This window comes from Oryctolagus cuniculus, chromosome 18 (genome assembly GCF_964237555.1).
Source record: "Oryctolagus cuniculus chromosome 18, mOryCun1.1, whole genome shotgun sequence".
In the NCBI taxonomy this organism is placed as follows: Eukaryota; Metazoa; Chordata; class Mammalia; order Lagomorpha; family Leporidae; genus Oryctolagus; species Oryctolagus cuniculus.
This window is the reverse complement of record NC_091449.1, coordinates 45,644,967-45,660,095: the sequence shown is the minus strand read 5'-3', so window position 1 is coordinate 45,660,095 and position 15,129 is coordinate 45,644,967.

The window sequence follows — 15,129 nt, the reverse complement described above, 5'->3', positions numbered from 1 at the left end:
TTGTGCCCCCACCCACCATGTGAGTGGCATGGATCAAGCTCCTGGATCCTGGAGTCAGCTTGGGCCAGTGCTGGCTGTTGTGGCTGGCTGCGGAGTAAGCCAGTGGATGGAAGATATTCATTCATTCTCATTCTCTCTCTCTTTCTCCCTCCCTCCCTCCCTCCCTCCCTCCCTCCCTCTCTTTCTCTCTCTCTCTCTCTCCTTCTCTTTCTATAACTCTTTCAAATAAATAAACAAATCTTAAAAAAGTTAATGTGTAGCAAATGTGGCATTTAAAACTACATCTTTAGGTAATTGCTAAGAATCTTTATCTTATCCATACACTCTCTTTTAGCACTATTTTCCTCTGTGTGGCATTGTCTTTAGTTTAAATATTAGGAAAATCATGTATATTTATGCATTGTCTTAATTTGAAGCATTCTGTCTCTACTGTATGTGAATGCTCTCCCTATATAGGTGTTAATGATATCTTTGGTGATATGAAGGTCAAGAAAATCTACAACAGCATATGCAGCAAAAACCCAGTTCTGAACAGTCACTTTTCTGGCAATTAAGATTATATATCCTTGTGAAAAACAAACAAATAACAAACAATAGAAGCTTAACAACAATAGAAGCTTAATGCATATCTGTCATCTCTTCTTACATTCTTTAACTCATCAATAGCACTTCAGAAGTACAAAATAGTAAACATGCCATCACATAATATTAACAAAGGGAAATATTTACAGAGCTTTATTGAAATAGAAGGAAAAGAAGTAATTATGTGGATACTCAAGAAGGCTCGTCAAAAGAGGAGACATTTAAAACAGACTAAATTCAAAGCAAGTGATTTCCAGAAGTGAATGAAACAGAGAGAATTCCAAACGGAGGGAAAGCATATGAAAACCCAAGGGGTTATGCGTCAATATATTTTTCTGGGGAACAAATGAGCAATTCTGGAAGGATAGTACAGCATGCTTTGAATGAGGAATGGCAGGAGATAAAGCTGAAACATAGCTTGGAATCAAATTTTGAAGAGCCTTAAATTCCAGGCTCAGATACTTTTACTTCATTGTGTAAGAAGTAGACAACCATCCTAGTGTTTCGAGCATGAGCCAGCCATGATTAGACTGATTTATAAATATAGATCTGGCTGTGTGTGGAGGATAGACCAGAATAAAAAGAGACAAGAAGGAAGAGAAAAGTGATCAAGTTCCCCTCTTGAGAGGAAAGTGCCATATTTATTGGGTGAAACATTGATTTATCTCCTTGAGCCCTGTCTTAGAGTTCTCAACACTCCTCGTGTTAGTTTAAAAATGAGTGCTGTTTGAAAATGAAAGGCTTTTTAGCTAGCTTGTTATGTGTCTTAGTGAAATAAAAGCTAATTTACAAGAATAAACAATTTTTAGATTATTTGAAAATACAAGTACTTTGATGAGCCTGATGGATAAATTCATCAGAACTGTACAGGAACTAAAATTGTTAATATCCATAGAGGAGTTTCTCAAGCAAGCTATTCCACATCTGTGATCTGTGTGGGAGTGCTAACACAAGTACAATGTAGCATCAAGGCAAAGTTATCTACCAAAGCTTCTAGTAAATTGGTGGCCAAAGATGGGCAAGGGTATCAATAATAGACTTCATATTTATAAATTAGAAGGTCCATTATAAAACAGGCAACCTCGTCACTCAAGCAGAAAAAAATATTACAAATTCCACATACTAAGAGAATATCTGAACACAATTTTATTCTGGCCAGCAAGAAGCTTTATGGGTGTTACCACCTCTCACTGGTGCTCATTTATCTGAGTCCCTGGCCTCCTGTCTAGGTTTTGTGAGTATGGGGCTTATATGTGTTTAGCTTTCCTCTCTTTTCTAGGACTGTTTTTGTTTGTTTGTTGTTACTACAGTGGAAATTTGGCTATGTTTGGTTGAACCATCAAGGCCTTCTAATTGTGCACTGAAATCATACAATGGCATTTCGATGACTTTCTTATGTCGTATTATATGGAATAAAACTCTAACTTCCTTCATTCTAACCCCTATGCTAACTGCCCCTTCTGCTCTATCCATTTTAAGCTCTTGAGATCTCTGGCTAGAACTTCTTAAAAGGTCACCCATGTCCATTTGAATCCTTTCCAATGGTGTTTCCTAGCAAAAACAACAACCAAAAAGAAAGGATAACTTCGCAATGCAAATATAAATTTATAAATATTTGATGATGTATTTTCACTACTTTTAAAATAAAGACAAAACCCCGTATATGGGGCTTCTTTACTCTGTATCTCTCTCTCTTGAGTCCCATTTTAGTGTTTTCTTCTCCATATTCCAGTTACACAGATTCTCCTTGTTTACCATGATACCTTGTTATTGAGCCACTGAAGATACATATTCCGTCTTAAAAATATTCTTTCCTAGTTTGTTTATCTAGATAAATTTTACCTTTTAATATCAGTTGACATATTTTCATGTTTCATTACTCTTAGTAAAAATACCTGAAAAAAAAAAACTACTTAGGAAGGATAAAGGCTAATTTTGGCTCATGGTTTTGGAAGCTCACAGTCCATGAATGGGAGGCTCCATACAACTGGTATCTAATAAGGGTGATGAATAGAGGAATACGTGTGTAAAGAAGGTTACATAACAAACCAGGAAACAGAGTAAAGCTAGGTCTACCTCAGCTGAAATAATTAATCCTCTCACTGGAACTACCATCCGTGATCTAAAGCTATCCCACTAGGCCCACCACCTAGAAACCACAGTTGACTCAAACCTCCACCTTTAATCTATCAATTATTGATATCAATCCATTAACCTTTACATAAGACTTTGAAGACCAAACCCCCAATATATGAGCCTTTTCTGGGGATGTCCATACTATGACCCAAACTATAATATATGAAATGTTATTTTTCCACCAAAGTGCCTCTACAGTCTCCTGCAATAGCTTGAAGCTTCACTTTATGATTATCTGGATCAGAGATGCCTCATTTTGTAGGCAACATGGTATTATTTCTTGACATTTGGTTAACTGGGAAATGTCTACCTTCTCCACTAGACTATAATTTCAATGGGAGCAGGAAGGGCTATCTGCTTTTGCTCCCAAGATATTTCCCCTTTTTATTCTGTATTAGGGACAAATTAAGTGCTTAACCTAAATTAAAAATGTATTGAATAATCTTTTAATTTTTGATAAAAATTAATAAATAAATGAATGCTGGGCTTCTTGATTGAAAGTCTTATTTGTATAATGGTTTTTCAACATCTCAGTTGTGTGACTTTAAGTTAGTAAATCCTTATATCTAGGATTCTCAGTATCTGTAGGATGCTCAGTATCTGTAGAGGTAAATCAAGAACATAGTATCATGCACCAGCATTGTGGTACAGTGGGTTAAGCCACTGCCTGAAACCAGCATTGCATATGAGCACAATTTTGTGTCCTGGCTTCTCCACTTTGAATCCAGCTGCCTGTTAATGCACCTGGGAAAGCAGCAGCAGATGGCCCAAGTGCTTGGGCTGCTGCACCCATGTGGGAGATCTGGATGGAGTTCCAGGCTCCTGGCTTTGGCCTGGCCTGTTCCTGGCAGTTGTAGTCATTTGGAAGTGAACCAAGCAATGAAAAGTCTCTTAAGTCTCTCTTTCTTTCTCTCTTTCTTTCTCTTTCTTTCTTTCTTTCCTTTCTTTCTTTTCTTGCTCTCTCTTTCTCTCTCTCTTTCTTTCCTTTCTCTCTCTCTCTTTCTTTCTCTTCAATTCTGCCTTTAAAAAAGATAAATTTTCATTTTAGAAAAGGAGATAATGCCAGTATTGTTTGTCAATGAATGTTGCTGAGTAACAGCAAACCTACCAGGAGTTGGGAAAACAAACAGCAGCCTACCAGCACCTGGATCACAGTAGTTTCTCAAGGTTGTAGTTCAAGCTCTCCAGAAGCAGATTCTGGTATGCAATTTTAGGTACAAGATGCTTACTGGGGACTGCCAAATGTGAAAGAGACGAGTACAAATCAGTTCTGGGCAGAGAGGGAAGCTGAACTGTAATGCAAACCTCATAAAACCGCAACCAACTCAGTTTTGTACTGCAATAAACTAAAATGCCTTTATACCTTGTCTCACTTAGTCATTGGACAGAGGCAGCCTAGACAGGATGTGAACGCAGATCATGCGCTCATTTGGTCAGTCCATGCGTCACTCTTATGAAATGCTCAGATGGGCTCCCCCAACCCTGTTTTTCACAAGGGCTCAAAACAAGCAATCGAAAGTACTGATATTAAATCATTCCTGATCAATAATACAAGGGACTAGGTGACACAGAAGGAAATTATGGTTACTGAGAAGTAGAAATTGTAGAGAAAAGTGTGAATCAATCTCATGATCATACCACCTAGTGGGAGGTGAATGGGTATTTTTTGAGGTGAATGGGAGGCCAACTTGGCTTTATCACTCTAAGTGGTTATTTACACTTTCCAAGCATTTTCTATGTGTCCATGTTTCTAAAATGTGAATAATGTATAAATGAACTCTTTTAAAAGGAATGAAAAACAGAACCCATACTGACAAAATTATTTTACTATGTTTATTTATAAAGCAAGTTAGAAGCTTCATAATCTTCTATCAAATAAACTGTAAAACCACACATTTATAATACACAAAAATATACATTAATAAAATTCACATTAAAAAACATGAATTTTTTTCTTAAAAGCAATATTGTTTTGCTGAAATAAAGTTTTGGCATGTCTTGTGATTGGTGTGGGACAGGATCTTTTATCACTGCAATGTCAATTCTATCATGAACACTGGGGGAATCAAATTTCTGATGGCCTTTATCTATTTGGTTTATTATAGAACCTCTTTTATGATAGTTGTGATATAATTTGGGCTTCCCTTAGCATATACATATCATTCATGTAGCACAGAATTGTACAGTTCTTTCTTCATTACTGCCTATCAATTAAAGCAGTGCTGTTTGCTACTGACAATTTTACAAGGAATCATGCAAGTCCTAAAATTTTATTGAAATATTTTGTCAATAGTTGCTCAGATTATTAATGTATAGAAATTCATATTTCCTAATTTTTGGTAATGAATATATCTTAATTGATTTTTAGAAGTTTCATTAGATTTTGTGATGTCTATCACTGGTGGCATCCAATATTGATTCTATCCTCTATCTTCAGTTATAGAATCTTGGGGTACTAGTAATACTTTGCTCTTTTTTTTTTTGACAGGCAGAGTGGACAGTGAGAGAGAGAGACAGAGAGAAAGGTCTTCCTTTGCCATTTGTTCACCCTCCAATGGCCGCTGTGGCCGGCGCGCTGCGGCCGGCGCACCGCACTGATCCGATGGCAGGAGCCAGGTACTTACCCTGGTCTCCCATGGGGTGCAGGGACTTGGGTCATCCTCCACTGCACTCCCTGGACACAGCAGAGAGATGGCCTGGAAGAGGGTCAACCAGGAGAGAATCCGGTGCCCCGACTGGGACAAGAACCTGGTGTGCTGGTGCTGCAAGGCGGAGGATTAGCCTATTGAGCCGCGGCGCCGGCCATACTTTGCTCTTAATTTGGGTGCTGGTTATGAGGGTGATTAAACCCAAAACTCATTTATTTGTACATTTATGTTCAGTTTTTGTTATTGTATTTCAATAAAATTGACAAAAAAAAAAAAAGAGTCACACTTTCAATTGAGTACAAAGGAAATAGTTCCCTGTGCTTCTCAAAGTTTCATGAAGTCATGTTCGCTGGAAGTTTTATAAGGTAGAAGACTTTAAGTATTTTTTTTTAAATGACAGGCCCTTTTTTCTTTTCTCCACCCTACTGCCCAGTACATGCATCAGGAGTGCTATCCTGGTTTGTGAGGGCGTTCAGTAGGGATGCTGGAGCAGAATGCTGTGATTCTTGTCAACTCTGAGGACCAAAGAGCTGCCATGCAAGTCTTGACTTACACGACAGACAAATATAATTCTATCTCCCAGCCCAATATTTTTAAGTCTCTGTAAGACCCATTATCCTGAAAAAAATATATAATATTGACTTGTTCAACTTTCATTACATGATCTATCATATTCTCCAAAATACGTAATTTATAGATTCCTGTGGGAGATAGACAAGAATTTATGCAATAGAGTCAGGATAAAGAACCAGGTTCTGCCATCCATTATCTGTCTAACCGTGAGGAAATGACTTAATTTCTCTAATAAATGGCATCCTGATATGTACAATGGAAATAAAAACATCATAGTAATGTGAGGATTAAATTCAATTATGCATGTAAAACAGTCACTGGAAAATCTAGCATAAATTAAGTTAATATTGCCTTGAGCTTATGTTAATATTGATGATGCTAGTGATGGCCTCTGCATAAACAGGAACAATTCCTTTCATCACACTTTCTATGCAGGCCAAAGATGGGTAAAATGTGTCAGAAATAAGATCTCTAAAGAGATACCCAAGAAACTCTACATATTTCAACAATATGCAGTTTGAGGTTTGATTGGGTTTTAGTACAAAACAATAATATTTCCAAGTATGCAATAGGGGATATTGAATCTTCTTTCGGACCATGCTGTTCCCATATAATTTTGCCTTTAGAGCAAGTGTGTTATGAAGCTTTTGGATACATATGTTGCTGATGGCCTTGTGTATTCTTCAAAAGAATACAAGCCTCTCTCACTGCACCTAGAGGAATTTAGCGTATGTTTGTCAACATCTCTGGATTGTCCAGAGAGCAATTCAACATGAATTTATGTTAAATTGTAATCTATTAAACAGTAAACATTTTGTTGCATGATATTGCATCTCACAGATTAGGGGTGGTTTCATTTTATAAATTTGTCCTTGATTATTTTATGACAATATTTTCTTCTCCCAAAAAAATGACACTGCTCATTTTGGAAACAAGACAAACAGACCTAATTAAGTTTCCAGTACACATCTGGAAGAGAAAATAGGCTGAAAAAATTCGTTGAATTTCATCATCCTGCAGCTCTGGTAGCAGTTGTACATTACAGTATATGTTCATTCAGAGCATTTACCTCTTAACATTCAGAGATCCAATGAATCCAGGTATTACCCCAAGACATGCAACAACTACTGATGTCTACAGTTGCAAAGGTTTTACGTTGCTGGGTAAGAGAACTAGCAGTTTTTGTATGTCTCAATATGCCTGATGCTTTGCCAAGTGATTTTCAGATAAATTATTGTCCTGTTACTATTTAAAATATTTGTCAGGGAGGTCTTATTTTTCCTGACATGTAAGGACATTTCTCTTCGGGGCTCATAGATAGCACTTGAGCAGGACATCACAGTTAGTAAGTGATTCAGTCAGATATATGTTTCTTTAAATTAAGGAAATGTTGTGTGGGGAGCAGGCCTTTAGTCTGTTATAACATCCACATCATATCAGAGTGCCTGGGTTTGATTCCTGGAGTGGTTCCTGACTCCAGTTTTCTGCCAATGGAGACCTCAGGAGGCAGTGTTGGTGGTTTATGTCATTTAATTTCTTGACACTCTCATGGGAAACCTGGACTGAGTTCCCAGCTAAAGCTACCAGCTTTAGCCCCTGCGCAACCTCAACCACTAAAAGGCATTTGGAGAGTAACAGAGCAGATGGGAGTTTCCCTCTCCTTCCCTCCAAAACAAATAATTTTAAAAGTTATTTGTGAATATCATGCTATAATAGCAACTGAGATATATCAAGGAAAACTGAAGATACATATTAATTACATTTAATAAAAACGCTGTTAAAATAATACAGAGATTGATGTGACTTAAGAGTCAGTCATGTTGTACATAATGTTTTGCTAAATATTTTGTGCTGAATTTTTACAGGTGATTCCCAAAACAACAGCCTGCAACAATTATTTTACTGCTATCCTCAGTTCACACAGGAAAAACAAAATGATTGCTTGGTGGTACTGAGCACATCCATTGCCTTTCAACCTAGAGAAAGGTTCAGGGCTAAGTATTTCCCATGTGTACACACTGATCTCATTGCACATTATGGGACAGACCCTTACCATCTCTTGCCTGATGTGTCACTGACAGCAGGCAAGATCTTTCACAGGTCCATGTGTCTCTGCCATCAGGCAAGAACCCCCATAGGTCCGTGTTCTCATGAAGATGAAGCAGAACTGCAGCCAGATTTCAGCTTGTAGACCAACTCAGCCAAGCTGTCTGGCTTCCACTAGTTTGCAGAAAAAGGAATGGGTATAAAGGATTTTAAAAATTCAGTTAATCTATTATCTGTTCAGTTGGCACAAAATAATTGTACATATTTATGGGTTACAGTGTAATATCTCATGAGTATATATAATGTGTAATGATCAGATCAGGGTAATTGGTGTTATCATCACCCAAACATTTATTATCTCCTTGAATTTGGGGACATTAAAAGTTCTCTCTACTATTTACTTTAAAATATGAAATTAATTATTGGAAACCATCATTGATTTATGGTGCTACAGAAATTTGAAATTACTCCTCCTATCCACCTGCACCCCAGTACCTATTAACCAAACGACTGTGTTTAAACTACTGCTATGAGTATATTTTGAGGCATGGTGTGTGTGTGTGTGTGTGTGTGTACATTTCTGGCACTGGATAAGATTTCTCTACATTTAAAGGAATTGAAGTATTTTGCAGGGAGAGGATACAGCTACCAATGTTGCCTGTTCCAAGAGGAAATTCCTATCTAGAAACAAAGAATTTCCTTGTGAGAAAATCCTGAAACCAAGGTATCAAGTTATCAAAAGGAGCCTTGAAAAATCTCTCATTGTTACATTTTATAAGAAGGAAGCCATAAGCTAGAGAATTAGGCCACCAAGATCAATTCTTTAAAAATAATATAATCACTTTACTCACAAAACATATTTAATCCTGTTGTAAGCCAAGTAAAATTAAGATTTGTTTTATTGTTAAATTACCTAATTGCCTGCCTCTCTTTTGCTTCTGAAAAGAAACAATAAGCCCATGCTTATATATAGACTCTAAAAAATAATCAATAATAAAAAAATAAGAAGCCTTATCTCCTGTAGTAGTTAAAAAGCTTTGATGAAACATAGTAGTATTTTAAAAGTTCCCTGAAATAGCTTCAAGAAAATATTTATTTTTAAGTTTTCCCCTCAGCAAGGCAGTTTGAATAACTCAGACTGAGTGCCTTTTTTAGTTGGGTCACTTTGTTTGTTTGTTTGCTTTTGTAATAGCAAAAGAGCAGAGGCATTTAATTGTTCCCCTCCTTTGTTTTGTGGTTTTATATGAGGCTTGTCAATAACAGCAATCCTCTTGGAATTAACTACTTCAAGGGATCAGTTTATGCAATCCACAGGGAAAAGAAAATTTGGCATACATGGGAGCTCAGATCACCTCAAATGTGTGTCCTGTAATTCAGTACCCTGAGAACAGAAAGCAAGGCCCATATAAATTTCTTTAGATGCAACCAATTTTTGATTGTTTGGTTTCTGTAATAATTTATGCTAATCTTTCTCAAACATTTTGTTTTTTTTTTTCTTAAATATTTATTTATTTTGAAAGTCAGAGTTAGAGAGAGAGAGAGAGAGAGAGAGAGAGAGAGATCTCCCATCTGCTGGATCACTCTCCAAATGGCTGCAACAGTCAGGTCTGGGTCAAGCTGGAGTCAGGAACTCCATCTAAGTCTTCCATGTGGATGGCAGAGGACCAAGCACTTGGGCCATCTTTTGCTGCTTTTGGAAGCATATTACCAGGGAGCCTGATGGGAAGTAGAACAACCAGATCTTGTACTGGTGCTCATATGAGATGATAGTATGGAAGGCAGTGGCTTACCTTGATGCCCATGATGACAGACCCTCAAACATTTCATATGCTATGGTTTTAATTGTCATTGCAATAGTATTAATAGATAAGATTTCTATGAGTTGTTTAAATAATGATGGCTCCATCCTCATGGTTCAGAATGACACTGTTATGAAACATTGAATTTTACCCTATTTTGTCTTTCTGCCTTCTACCATGGGATAGCCCAGCAAGAAAACTCTCAGCAGATGCTACCATTTTGATTTTGGAATTTCCAGCCTCCAAAACTATGAGAAAAATACATTTTCTCTTATTATAATGTATTTAGTCTGTGCCCTTCTGGTATAGCCTTAAAAAGAGACAAACACACAAATATTAATAGTTTTCTAAAAATGCCAACTTTGATTCATCAATTTGAGCATAGAGACTGCGATTCTGCCTTCTAACACACTTTGAGATGACATTATCATTGCCTGTCAACAGACTTCATTTTGGCAGCATGATTTTAAACCACCCTTGCCACTGAGAATTTAAGATGAAGTTCACAACTTACAGTATCTGCCTGCTATTCCTATTATTCTTTATTTATTTCACTCAACATGTTTACTGAGCTGCCACTGCACATCAAGAACAATCCAGAGGCAAATGTGTAGTGGGAAACCAAGTCCTTTGTCTTAACACTTGCATTCTTTTCCATACCAGAAAGAAAGTGAGCAAATAAATGTGATTGGCTGAATAATGTGCCCCTCCTCCACAATACTTGCATCCAAACCCCCAGAATCTGTGAACATGTTACGTTACACCAAAAAGAATATAATGTTACAAACAGAATTAAAATTGTCAAAGGATTAGGGAAGAAAGTGAAGAGGAGGAGGTAGAGAAGAGGAAGGGCTGAGGAAGGGCAGGGGAAGAGAGGGGAGGGGAGGCGGGAGGGGAGAGGGGAGGAGTGGGGAGAGGAGGGGAATGGAGAGGAGGGGAGGGGAGAAAAGGGAAGGGGACGGAAGGGAAGGGAAGGGAAGGGAAGGGAAGGGAGTAGATGGGAGATAAAGGAGGGAAAGGGAGTGGAGGGGGCAGAATACCAAAGTACTGGAAGTCTGGAGTGCTTAACAATTTGAAATCTAGGACATTAAAAAACATAGTAACTTCCAGGGAAGACTGAGACACAGCAGTCACTGTTATCAGAGCAAAAACAGTTTTGTTTTAGTGGTCAAGTGATGTCAAATAAAGAAAATATTTCCATAAGAAGAAAAAGAAATTTAATGGAATGCCTAATTTTAACAACACATTAATAATAAGGGAAAGAAAGGGAATATGAATTAACCAACAATTTAAAATGTATACCCTCAGTTTAGTTTTCCAAGAATAGTAAGAGAAAGTATATATAATCATAACACACATAATTACATATAAAAAGAAGAGAAATGAAACTCAGAGAGATAAAGTAACTCAGCCATACCTGCAGCTGATAAGCAGCAGATCCAGAAGTACAAACCCAGGAGCTCAGACCCTTGTCTATACTCTGCTACCATAGAGGACTCCACTCAGCAGCTTCCGACTTAAGAGGAGGAAGGTATGAAAAATCACATTCCCCCAGTGTGACTATGTACTATTAGCTTTCTTACACATCATTTACTAGTTTTTAATTTGGTTTCATTTTATTTGAAAAGCAGAGAGAGAGAGAGAGAGAGAGAGATCTTCTATTGGCTTGTTCACTTGCCAAATGCCTGCAACAGTTGCAACCAGGCTAAGCTGAAGACAGATGCTTAGAACACAATCTGTCTGCATTGTGGGTGGCAAGGACCCAAGTACTTAAGCCATCACCCACTGTCTCTCAGGTGCACATTAACAGGAAGCCAAAATTGGAAACTGAGCCAACACTCAAGCACAGGTTCCTTGATAAAGGATGAGGGTTTCCCAACCAGTGTCTTAACTGCTATGCCAAAAATCATCCATAATACACAATCATTTAAATAATTGACAAATAATTACACACAAGGTGAGCAACATGCTTTTCTTCACAGATGGAGAACTTCAGAGAAGTTAAACTATGACAGTCTTGATACAAACAGAAATATTTTATTGCACACTTACTAAATGTGTAGGTTTTTACATATTTTTTTTATTTATTTTTTATTTTTTTTGACAGGCAGAGTGGACAGTGAGAGAGACAGAGAGAAAGGTCTCCCTTTAGTTCACTCTCCAATGGCCGCCGCGGCCAGCGTGCTGCGGCCAGCACACCACGCTGATCCGATGGCAGGAGCCAGGTACTTCTCCTGGTCTCCCATGGGGTGCAGGGCCCAAGCACCTGGGCCATCCTCCACTGCACTTCCCTGGCCACAGCAGAGAGCTGGCCTGGAAGAGGGGCAACAGGGACAGAATCCGGCGCCCCGACCAGGACTAGAACCCGGTGTGCCGGTGCCGCAAGGCGGAGCATTAGCCTAGTGAGTCGCGGCGCCGGCCTACATATATTCTTTCATTGTATCCTCAAGTAATACCATAGGGTAACTGCATTGTGAGATGAGGCTGTTCAAGCAAACTATTCCAGCAGAAATACAAAAACAGGGTTATGAGATTCCACAGTGTAAATTGTTTTCCTTTGCCTCCTGTATGCCACATTGCCTGCTCTCTGAAGCTACTTTTTTAAAAGGGCTTCTCTAGGGGGAGAGGTATTTCCATTAGAAGTAAATCTTGGGGCTTTTGTTGTGGTGCCTATTTCTGTCTTCTTTCTTTTAACAAACATTTCGGAGTCATTCCATGTTCAAGGCCTATATCAGATAGTGTAAGGTATGGGGGCATAAATCAGAGCCATTCTTAACTATTCCCCTTAGAGGCCTGCACTGTCCCAGGAGGGATAAGACACAAGTCAGACAATGACTTGCACAGCAGAAAGAGATTAATGGTGTGAGGTAGGCCATGAAAGTTCAAAGGGGTGAGCAATTCCTCCTGATTCTGAGAAATGATGGAGGATATTTGAGAGAAATTAGCAAGTTCTTTGCAGTGGAGTGAAAAAGTATCATTTTGGCAAACACTGTTAAATGTGTCTTCATTACATCCAGGAACAGTATATTTTTCCAATCTCCCTTAGAGTTAATAAGAACATTTGAATAGGTCTACTCAGTTGAATATGCTAGAAGAGCTTTAAGCCACTTATCACCAAACAGGGGTAGGTAACATACGGCTATGGACTGTATAAGGCCTGTGAAATAACTCTGATCTGGCCCTACTAAGGCAACCACAGTCTGGACCTGAAATTCAATAAATCTATAGCAGGCTAATTTTTTTTAATATTCATTTGAAAGGCAGACTTAGGGAGAGAATGACAGATACAGAGAAGGAAAGAGAGAGAGAAGGAAGAGAACCTTCCATCAGCTGGTTCACTCCTCAAGTGGCAACAATGGGCAGGGCTGCCCAAGGCAGAAGCCAGGAACCAGGGTCTCCCATGTGGGTGGCAGGGGCCCAAGAAATCATACCATCTTCTGCTGCTTTCCAAGGCACATTAGAGGGATCTGGTTTAGACGTGTAACCATATGGGATGCTGGCACTGCTGGTGGTGGCCCAATCCACTGCACCATAGTGCTGGTTCCAGTAGACTAATTTTTAAGTTGATAATTTTATATGACTCATGTTATAAATATACAAATGGCCATTCACAGAAAAAAAAATTCCTCACCCCTGACCTAGACCATAAAAACCTGATGTAATTGTGCAGCGTTTTCATCTTCCATGTTGGCCACCTTCTGACCCACTACATCAGAATGTGTGCAGCTTTTATTGCATTAGACCTTTGGAGCTGGAGGTCTCCTTTTTCTTTTTATAGCAGTGAAGCTGTAATTTCTCCTTGCTCCTGCAGATGTTTAATTAGTAGAGAAGAAGAAGGAGTTAAACTGTTTCAGGAGAAGAGACCACTGCTTAACAAAAAGACCAATCAAAGAGCAACACAGATAAAGTTAGGGAGCATATTGTGTTCTGTCTTGCTGGAGTCTGAGTGTTCTGCCTGAGGAACATAAGGAGTAAATCTGGAAGGTTAAGATAGCACCAGGAGGTGGGGAGCCTTCAATGCTAAAAGAGAGGCTTTAGGGGAACCCAGTCAGTATGTAATCAGGTAAGTAACAAGATCAGGGCTAAAGTTTACAAAGACTAGCTTGGTATGAGCTTGAGAGACAGATCAAAGGGAGTAAAAGAGGAAAAGAACCAAACCAAGGAAAATAATCAGCTAGAATGTTAATAAATTAGATAATGCATAGTGGGAATAATAATGATGACAAAAATAGCTGCCATTTATTAAATGTTTCCTCTGTGCCTTGCTGAATTCTAAGCACGTGCAAGTATTACTCCACCTTCACAACACACTAATGAGGTTAATACTATTTACAATGTATTTTGAATGCAATATTCTGAAAATTTCCATATGGCGAAATTCAGGCACCAGTTATGTGTTTAAATACCATTTAAAACATTGGAGAAAAATAGCAAAACTTGTTGGTGATTAATTTTCTGATTTGCTATACAGAGACATATAGATAAGGAACATTCAGATATCATTACACATTAACATGCTATAATATATATGCAATTTATAATTAAGTTCCTACCAGTCATCTTGTAATTACTTTCTTTAATTCTCCTACTGACATTCCGCTGCATCCGTCTCTCTCTCTCAAACAGATAAAATTAAAAATTTTGGAAAAAGAATAAGAGAATAACAAGAGATGGAGATTGCGTAAATACATAAAGGGAAAATGGATTATTTTAAAACCTTTATTTACTTATTTGAAAGATGGAGTTACAGAGAGAGAGAGATGTCTTCCATCTTTTGGTTCACTCTCCAAATGGCATAACTGCCAGGACTGGGTCACTTCATAAATGATGTGATAGGAGCAAGGAGCTTCATCCAAGTCTCCAATGTGGGTGCAAGGGTCCAAGCACTTAAGCCATCTTCCTCTGCTTTTTCAGGTGCATTAGCAAGGAGCTGTATCAAAAGTGGAGCAGCTGGGACTCAAGCCAAGTGTCCATATGAAATGCTGGCTCTGTAGGCGAGGTAGTAGCTTAACCCATTATTCCACAGGGTTGGTCCCAGAAAACAGATTTTAAGAAATATCTTTATATGATAAAATACTTTATATACCATGTTTAGCAATGACTATTTCAGTGATATATTTTCAGTTTCATTTTTTTGTCTTAAAATGTGTATTTACATTTACTTTGAATGTTCTTGAACTGCTTAAGGCAAGTAGCATAATTATATTTTAAAACAAATAGTCTAATTATGTTTTTAAAAATCTATACACTGAACAACCAAAACAAATATCAGTATTTTCCATAATTTGCTTTAGTATTATTAAAAGGTCACATTCTTAACTTGGAGAAAGGTGAAACTTTGAGGA